We start from the raw sequence: 8688 nt of genomic DNA on the forward strand, positions 1-8688 counted from the left end.
TCTTTGATCCATCTGGAATGGATTTTCATGTTATGACAAGGAAGTAATTGAATTTTTAAAGAAGTATTTGAGTGATTAAATTAAAAGCCTGCATATCTTATAAGCATCACTATAAAACTCTATGAATTTGTTCTGGAAAGAATATAAATTTCAGAATTAAGAGATAGATAAATGTCTTTGTTCTTTAATCTAGAGTTATGATGCTTTAATCAGATTATTTAGAAATATAAATGCTGAGATCCATGTTGATGCCATAACCTGAGAAGTCCTTAATCTGTCTCCTGATGTCAGGAAAGTAATTGTTTTAAGCTTCTTTTTAGATTTGCAGAGGATCTATTTTTTTGTCGTCCATTTAAAGTTTGCTCTGCAATCACTAAATGCAGTGATTCATTTTTAAGTTATCTACTACCACCAATACTACCTCTATGCATTTGAAAAAACAAACAGTGTTCAGTAACTTCTGTATATGCTCTTGTACCTTTCTTGGCATAGTTCTCACTGGTTAAAGTCTTTTCTGCATATTCACACTCTAACCATTCTTCTCCACAAAGATTTTCTCACTGATGCAGTCAATCATTTTCTCTCTTCTAGTTTCCTCTGAATCTTATCAATTTCAGTTATATAAATTATAACTATTCATATATTTCCTTATCTCTCCAACAATGCTAAAAGCTCCTTGAGAAAAGAGATCATGTTTATGTGACTTTTGTATTAGTTATACTAACATATACATATAATATATACATATGACATATGATAATATATGTTAAATGAACAATTGAATTTGGACTTTTGGAATATTCCATATTGCCCAGAAAAGGGCACCCATGTACCTAGATGTACAAGCTTGTGGACAGAAGCACAAAAATTCACAAAATAAACAAAACTCCACATCATGCTAGAGATGAACGTCACCTAGGGATTTTTCTTTTGAGGGAAAGTATCTAATATTGAAAAAAACATTTGCCATTTACGTCATAAATGATCTCAGAAGCAGACAGGCAATTCAGATTAATCTAAAAATGAAAACCAGGCGTGGTGTAAGTGTTTTCTACAATATCTCCAGACCCATTACCATTAATGATTTTTCAGTGAAAGAGTTTGAGCACAGCCCTACACCATTTATTGACAAAATTTTTGTATGAACTTTTTTTTTAAAAAATGCAATCCACTTCTAAACCACTTATTCTTTTCAATTTATCATTTTTAAATTCAGAGGAAAGTGATGTTTCCTAAAGTAAAAAGAAGTCAAACATTTGTCAAACAGTATTTTTGAGAACATTGCACTACTCGATTGATGTTCTGCTTTGTCACTTTTATCTATTGATGGCTTATATTCTGTCAGTCTCTTTATGACAATCTGGCACCTATGTATTGTTAGCATCTGCAACTTGCAGATCATAGCAGGAACTGTAGATGCAAAACCGAAAAGATATAACTGACCATCGTGGTTGAAACACTGCATTTTAATTTCTTTAAATCAGAATATCCATAACAGTTGCTGTTATTGTTGTCTAGTTGCTAAGTCGTGTCCAGCTCTTTTAAGACCCCGTGGCCAGGTTCCTCTGTCCATGCAATTTCCCAGGCAAGAATACTGAAATGTGTTGCCATTTCCATCTCCAGAGGATCCGCCCAACCCAGGAACTGAACTTGCATCTCTTGAGTTTGTGGGTGGATTCTTTACTGCTGAGCCACCAGTAGGTAAAGCTAAACTCTTTTTAAATTGAAGAAGTATCTCTGAAGTACATTCAGGGTGACATGAGAACTCTGGCTGCAGCTTCATCTTTTGATGATCACTTTTCTTTCTAGATCTGCAGAAGTGCTTCACAATGTGCCTGGGTTAGAGGCTGCCTTTCAGGTTTACCTGGAAGGGCTGTTGAAAGGCACACATTATAAAAGGAAAAGTATGTACTCTTTCATCTACAGCATTAATGTTAGAGACAGGCTTTTCATCCTAATAAAAGGAAGATGAAAACTTTCTCAACATTAACTAACCCATGAAGAAATAGTTGGCAAAAGCCTCACAGCCCACTTTTAATGGCAATTTTAAAGAAGCATATTTAACAAAAGTGAAAAAAATGAAAATCCCTGATGTTTTTCCTGAAAATTTATATCATATACAATTAAATTATTTTATATAATTATAAAATATAAAAATTACATATATATGTATATGTGTAAGTAGTTATTGAATGTTAAACATTATTTCATTATATAATGAGAGACATTAAAGAAAATCTAACTTTAGTTAGATAAGTTTTAGGGAAACACTGCAATAATGGAAGAAAATTCACTGCTTTTTTACTTGTTATATGTTACCTGTAGGTATTCTCCTAGAATAAGCACAAAAATTAACAGAGATTTTAGAAATGCTTTGGAATTAAAAGAAAATGAAACAACTAACAAATAATTTATAAATAATAACTTTATAAACAATAAACAAAGCACATGTGAAACTATTTGGATGTTGTTTCTGGGACTCCAAAGAGTTCTGGTACCAGAGACCTTTCTGTCTCAGCGCAGAAAGAATTCAGCAAGAGACAAAGTGATAGATAAGAAGTGATTTATTAGACTAGGCTGCTTGTGAAGCTTATAAGCAGGCAAGTGAGGGGTGCCATGACCCAAGAACTTACTGGGCTACAGTTTTATAATCAAAGGAAAAGTGGGGAGGAAGAGAAGAATTTCTTTGTTTTCTTGAGTAAACATAATGCTTCCATCATCTATTCCTCCTCCAGGTTGGGCAGGGGAGTTTTCTTTTCCCTATATGGTCAAGCTAGGTCTGTAGATGATTGTTTTTTATGTGTGCAGATAACATGTCCTAGGATCATGAACTTACTGAGCTCGCTGGGCAGGACATGGGTTTCATGTCACCATTGTTTTATTGTTTTGGGCATGTCTCTTGCTTCTGTAGCATGGTTTTGTTGCTCAGCATGCCTGTTTGCTTTTGTGGTAAAGCAAACCTGCTTTCTTGAGTAAACATTAACTTACAGGGGTCTCCCATGTTTTCTCTACTTAAAACCCCTTAGTGAGACTAACTATTTAGTCACCTACTTTGTCCCATTACTCTGTCCCTATTACATGGACAAGTAGGAAACATATGGACAGTAAGGGAGGAAAGGGGGGCGGGTGTGGGACGCATTGGGAGATTGGGATTGACATATATACACCATGTGTGCTAAGTCACTTTAGTCATGTCCAACTCTTTGCGATCCTATGGACTGTAGCCCACCAGGATCCTATGTCCACGGGATTCTCCAGGCAAGAATACTCTAGTGGGTTGCCATGTCCTCCTCCAGGAGATCTTTCTGGACTGGGTCCAAAACCGAATCTTCTGCAGCTCCTGCATTGCAGGCGGCTACTTTACTGCTGAGTCACTGGGGAAGACCATATATATATACTATAAAAAAGATAACTAATGAGAACCTACTATATAGCACAGGGAACTCTAGTCAGTGCTCTCTGGTGACCTAGATGGAGAGGAAAATTTTTTTAAAAGGGAATATATGTATACATATACCTCATTCACTTTGCTGGGCAGCAGAAACTAACACAACATTGGAAGCACCTATACTCCAATAATTCTTTTAAAAGGAAATATACTTAAATAAACAGCTTTCACACACAGATCTGAAACCTTCAGAACCTCAATACTGTGTAACTGCATTATTCATAGAGGTGCCTTTTGCTTCTGCCCTGTCTTGCTTCATGCTGTTCACTTAACTGAGGTATCCACTCTTGACATTGCACTGCCTCCTGAACGTTTCTTTCTTTGTGCCCTTGACCCAAATTCTTCCCCAAATTATAATATTATCCTAAATTCCTGCATGTATCTTTCTGCCCCTTCCTTCCAAGGTTTCATCTCAAATCCTAGCTCTCTCCTGACATCGTTCTAATCCTTACATAGAAGTGGTCTTCCCTGGTGGCTCAGTGGTAAAGAATCCACCTGCCAATGCAGGAGACACAGGTTTCAATCCCTGGGTTGGAAAGAGCCCCTGGAGAAGGAAATGGCAACCCAGCTCTAGTATTCTTGCCTGGGAAATCCTTCACAGACAGAGGAGCCTGACGGACTATAGTTCTTGGGGTCGCAAAAGAGTCGGACACATCTTAGTGACTAAATGACAATAGAAATGATCTAGCTATACTCTTAGAGTTCCATAAACCCTAAAGCATGGAAAGAAAGCCAAGGTTGAATGTAAGAACATGCTTTTTAGATTTGAGAAGACACTATGCTTAAAATGGAAGGGCTAATTACCCTGGTGATCCAGATATTTGGATCTTTAAAATATAAACTCTTTTATATAAAAGAAATACATAGCAAACTATATTCAGAAGACGCTTATAATAAGCAGAATTAAATTTAATATATACTTTCTAGAGTGTAGGTGCAAAAATAGAAATGGGTTCTTATTTTTTAAAGTATTCCTTGAAAACCACGCATATTCCAGCTAATGTTAGATTGAATTACAGTTGACCCTGAACAACACGAGTTTGAGCTGTGCGGGTCCACTTGCACATGGAAATTTTTCAATAAGTAAGTATTATAGTACCACCCAATTGGAGTGGTTGAATCTGGACTGGAAGGGCTGACTGGAAATTTACACAAGGAGTTTTGACTGCATGGACTGAAGTTGGGGGGGCTTTAACTCCCAAGTTGTTCAAGGGTCAACTATATTTGCTTACAAATCTTTCTCTTGCTGTTGACTTTGACCTTGGCCATGAGACTTGCTTTGCTCAAAAGAACATGAGTAAAAGCTAAGACTTTTGGAGGCACCTTCTTGGAGTTTCTGCCTTCTTACATGAGGAGAGTATGTCTGGGTAACCGTTGCTTTTGTAGGTAGATATGAAGCACTCTAAATCCTGGAGTCCAGCCTAGTTCAGCTGAGGCCAGCCAAGACCAGAACCAACTTGTCAGATCCCTGAACACCCAGTAAGTATTTCTGTATCCCTCTGGATTTCAATGTTGAATGCTTCACAAAACTATCACAGAAAGAGATTGACAGATACATACTTTTATATGTAATATATCAACATTATAATAACGCTGTGAAATACAGATCACTGATATGCAGAATAAAGTGACCTGCACAGTATTTGATGGTAAATCTTTTCCTCAAAGCTGATGTGCTTTCCATGATATCCATCTCTCTGGGACCACTCCTGCCCCTACCCCCCTGCTCCATCCTCTTTTCAGTGCAAGTAAAGAATCTTTAGAAAATGCAAAAATTGGAAGCAGGGAACAGGAGTTAAGAAGTAGCAAACTAATAGAGAACATGTGTGCCAAGCGTTTTGAAGTTTCTAAATCTTGCTTGTGACTTAATATTTGAGAACATTTTTGTGAGCCTGGACAAAATGCTGACTTCTGCGTCTTAATAGCAAATAGGTAGTAGTGGCATCTGCATATCTAACCAATAAAAGTAAACAAGGATGAAAGATTGTATCATGATGTTCTGCTGCTGCTGCTGCTAAGTCACTTCAGTCGTGTCCGACTCTGTGCGACCCCATAGACAGCAGCCCACCAGGCTCCCCTGTCCCTGGGATTCTCCAGGCAAGAACACTGGAGTGGGTTGCCATTTCCTTCTCCAATGCATGAAAGTAAAAAGTGAAAGTGAAGTCACTCAGTCATGTCCGACTCTTTGCAACCCCACGGATTGCAGCCCACCAGGCTCCTCCACCCATGGGATTTTCCAGGCAAGAGTACTGGAGTGGGGTGCCATTGCCTTCTCCATCATGATGTTCTAAAGTTATCTAAAACGAAAGACTGCTCCTTCTTTGAAGAATTGTATCACTTCTCTAAACAATTTCTTGATTTAAAAATTTGCTAGATAAATTTCTGTTTTAGTCAACTCCCGGTAATGTTATATGTTAAGAAATAATAATGGTATATATATTTAAAATATCATGGTTTTGTACCTGATAGAAAAATAACTTTGAAAGACTGGTTCAATCCTGAGTGGGCTTCTTGAGTTTGGAAGGGTCTGATGATGGAAAAAAAGTACGCTCACTTGAATGAAGAATGAAAACAGGAAGCATATAGGCTCAAATCCAAAGTAAGGCATATTTCTTGATCCTGGAAAAGAGAAAATGAAATACAAAGGCTTTCTGCCCTCAACAATATTATATAAAGGAAGTTATGTTCTGAAAAGTAGGGTCATGCTTGTGCCAGGAAGGAAGAAGTAGATGTGCATGTTTTGAGAGGTGAAGAATGGCAGTTCTCCAGATGGCAGCAAGACGGCTGAAGGAGGAATCAGAAGAATTCAAGACACGTTTCTCCTTTTGCCAAAGCAGAGTCTTTCCAAGTTTATTCAAGATTTAATACTTTAAATGTGAGGTGAAACTGTAACTTTAATTATACATTTGGAATATTTTAAAATTAACATTGCCTGTAGTTATAAGAAGAACATCTGGAAAGGCATATGTAAGAAAAGCCATTACTTCTGCAAATCCCATAAGACAGATTCAATTTCTATTTTAAATTAATAGCTTATCTGTTAGTAACAATTCAGCTCACAGACCATCTATTAACAAAATGGAGCACTGCTCCCACATGTTCAGCAAATTGCCTTTGCTTTATCAAACCAGGTTTCCTGTTCCACTTTTGGCTTCTCACAGTTTGTTTTAAGTCTGTCCTTGGCTTGCTTTGTTAAACCAAAGGATAGGAATAGAATTAAAGGAATGCAAACATGAAGAAAAATAATTCAATGTTATACAATATACCCTTTCTTTCACCGTTTTCCTTTTTATGATTCTATCCACTATTCCATTTTTGCTGTCTCTTATAAAAAGTCAACTTCTTTTGTGAAGTCTCATTTTACTGTTAATATTAACAGTGTTTATATCTTAAACATGCATTTAATTAAGAATCCTTTTTTGGGAATTTTTTTAGCTATTTAATTTGGTAAAATATACCTTGCTATTGATCCTCAGTCTGTGGCATAACCCTGGCATCAGTGTACTACTGTGGCTGTCTAAGGGAGAATATAATATTCTTAAACAGAAGTAGCTCTGTCTTAGCATTTCATGAATACTCAGTAATTATGACTTACTGATTCATAAGTCTACATGACTTTGGTTGCTTTCCATTGGTAATCAGCACCATGAAAATACCTACAGAGAGCGTCAACAAACCTCTGGAAATGTATTTTATTCACTAGTTTAGCTTTCTCTTACTCATCCATTTATAATAACATAGTAAATACCTTAGGGTGATTATAAAAATGAGTAACTTCAAATTATTGTTGCCATCATGATATAGTAAAAAGCATATTGAATTTTCTTTACTCATGCTTATTGAAAAATAAAAGAAATAACCATTCACTATTTTTTATGCATATACATGTACTAAGCCAAATTATTGGCAAAACATTGTCAGTTTTTTAAAATTGAAATTCACTAACTTAAAAGAGTTTTTTCTGCCAGGAAAATGCAATAATTTGTTTTGGCTTGGTCTGTTCTCAAATGGAAGAATCATGTCTTTCATGACTATTAGAAAATAGCAGAAGCCAAAGGTCATTCTAGGCTTGAGGTTGAACCACTGGAGATAATAACTCAAAATCAAAAGGGTTCAATATATCATTTCATTATTATATGCATTTAATTAAATATGGCAAACTTAGAGGCCATTGTGTGTGCTAAGGACAACTAATAATTGGTTCTGTATCCTGAGATAATATTTCCACCTATTTTGTCAACTTTACTATTTTCTTCTTGGTTCATAACTATTTCTAGATTTCTAGTACAATAAATAACTTTTGCTTCTGGATTCAAGTCTGGTAGAATCAGAATGGTTTAACTGATGTGTAAGAATGAATTCAAAAATGGAGGACTCTGTGCATATGGACATTTTCTATATCTTTTCTTATTTTTTACAGTGGAAGTATCCCTTTTCTACATAGAGGAATACCTTTACAGATAAAATCCAATTAATCAGTGTTGTTTTTATTCTGTGTAAAAGCTGAATGGCTATACTTATAACCAGTGTACTTTCTACTTGATTGAACTTCTAATGGAATTATTACACTAACTGGATGAAATCTAAGTATTAGTCCTGAAAGTTGCATTAGGTGAGATTCTAAGGCTTGCCTTGACAGTGAAGGTCTTTTGACCATAATCAAGACCAGACACCTCCCCTGCCACAAGTGCTTACAGTATGAAGAAAAGGCAGGGAAGCCTCATTGGAGAAATACAGTCTTTAGTGAGATTGATGGTTGAACTGTCTGGTTATACGCCTAGAGCCAGTGGGTTCCACTCTATTATTCTATCTAGATGGAAGGTTTTCAGATACATTCTAGTTTTTTAATTGTTATTATTTTTATGTTTTTCCACACTTCACAGTATGAGGGATCTTAGTTCCCCCAGCAGGGACTGAACTCATGCCCCCTGCATTGGAAGCATGGAGTTTTAACCACTCAACCACAAGGTTAGTCCCTCAGTGCAGTTCAGTTCAGTCGCTCAGTCGTGTCTGACTCTTTGAGACCCCGTGAATCGCAGCACGCCAGGCCTCCCTATCCATCACCAACTCCCAGAGTTTACCCAAACTCATGTCCCATCGAGTCAGTGATGCCATCCAGCCATCTCATCCTCTGTCTTCCCCTTCTTCTCCTTCCCCCAGTCCCTCCCAACATCAGGGTCTTTTCCAATGAGTCAACTCTTCACATGAGGTGGCCAAAATATTGGAGTTTCAGCTTCAGC

Source organism: Bubalus bubalis, chromosome 15 (assembly GCF_019923935.1).
Source record: "Bubalus bubalis isolate 160015118507 breed Murrah chromosome 15, NDDB_SH_1, whole genome shotgun sequence".
In the NCBI taxonomy this organism is placed as follows: Eukaryota; Metazoa; Chordata; class Mammalia; order Artiodactyla; family Bovidae; genus Bubalus; species Bubalus bubalis.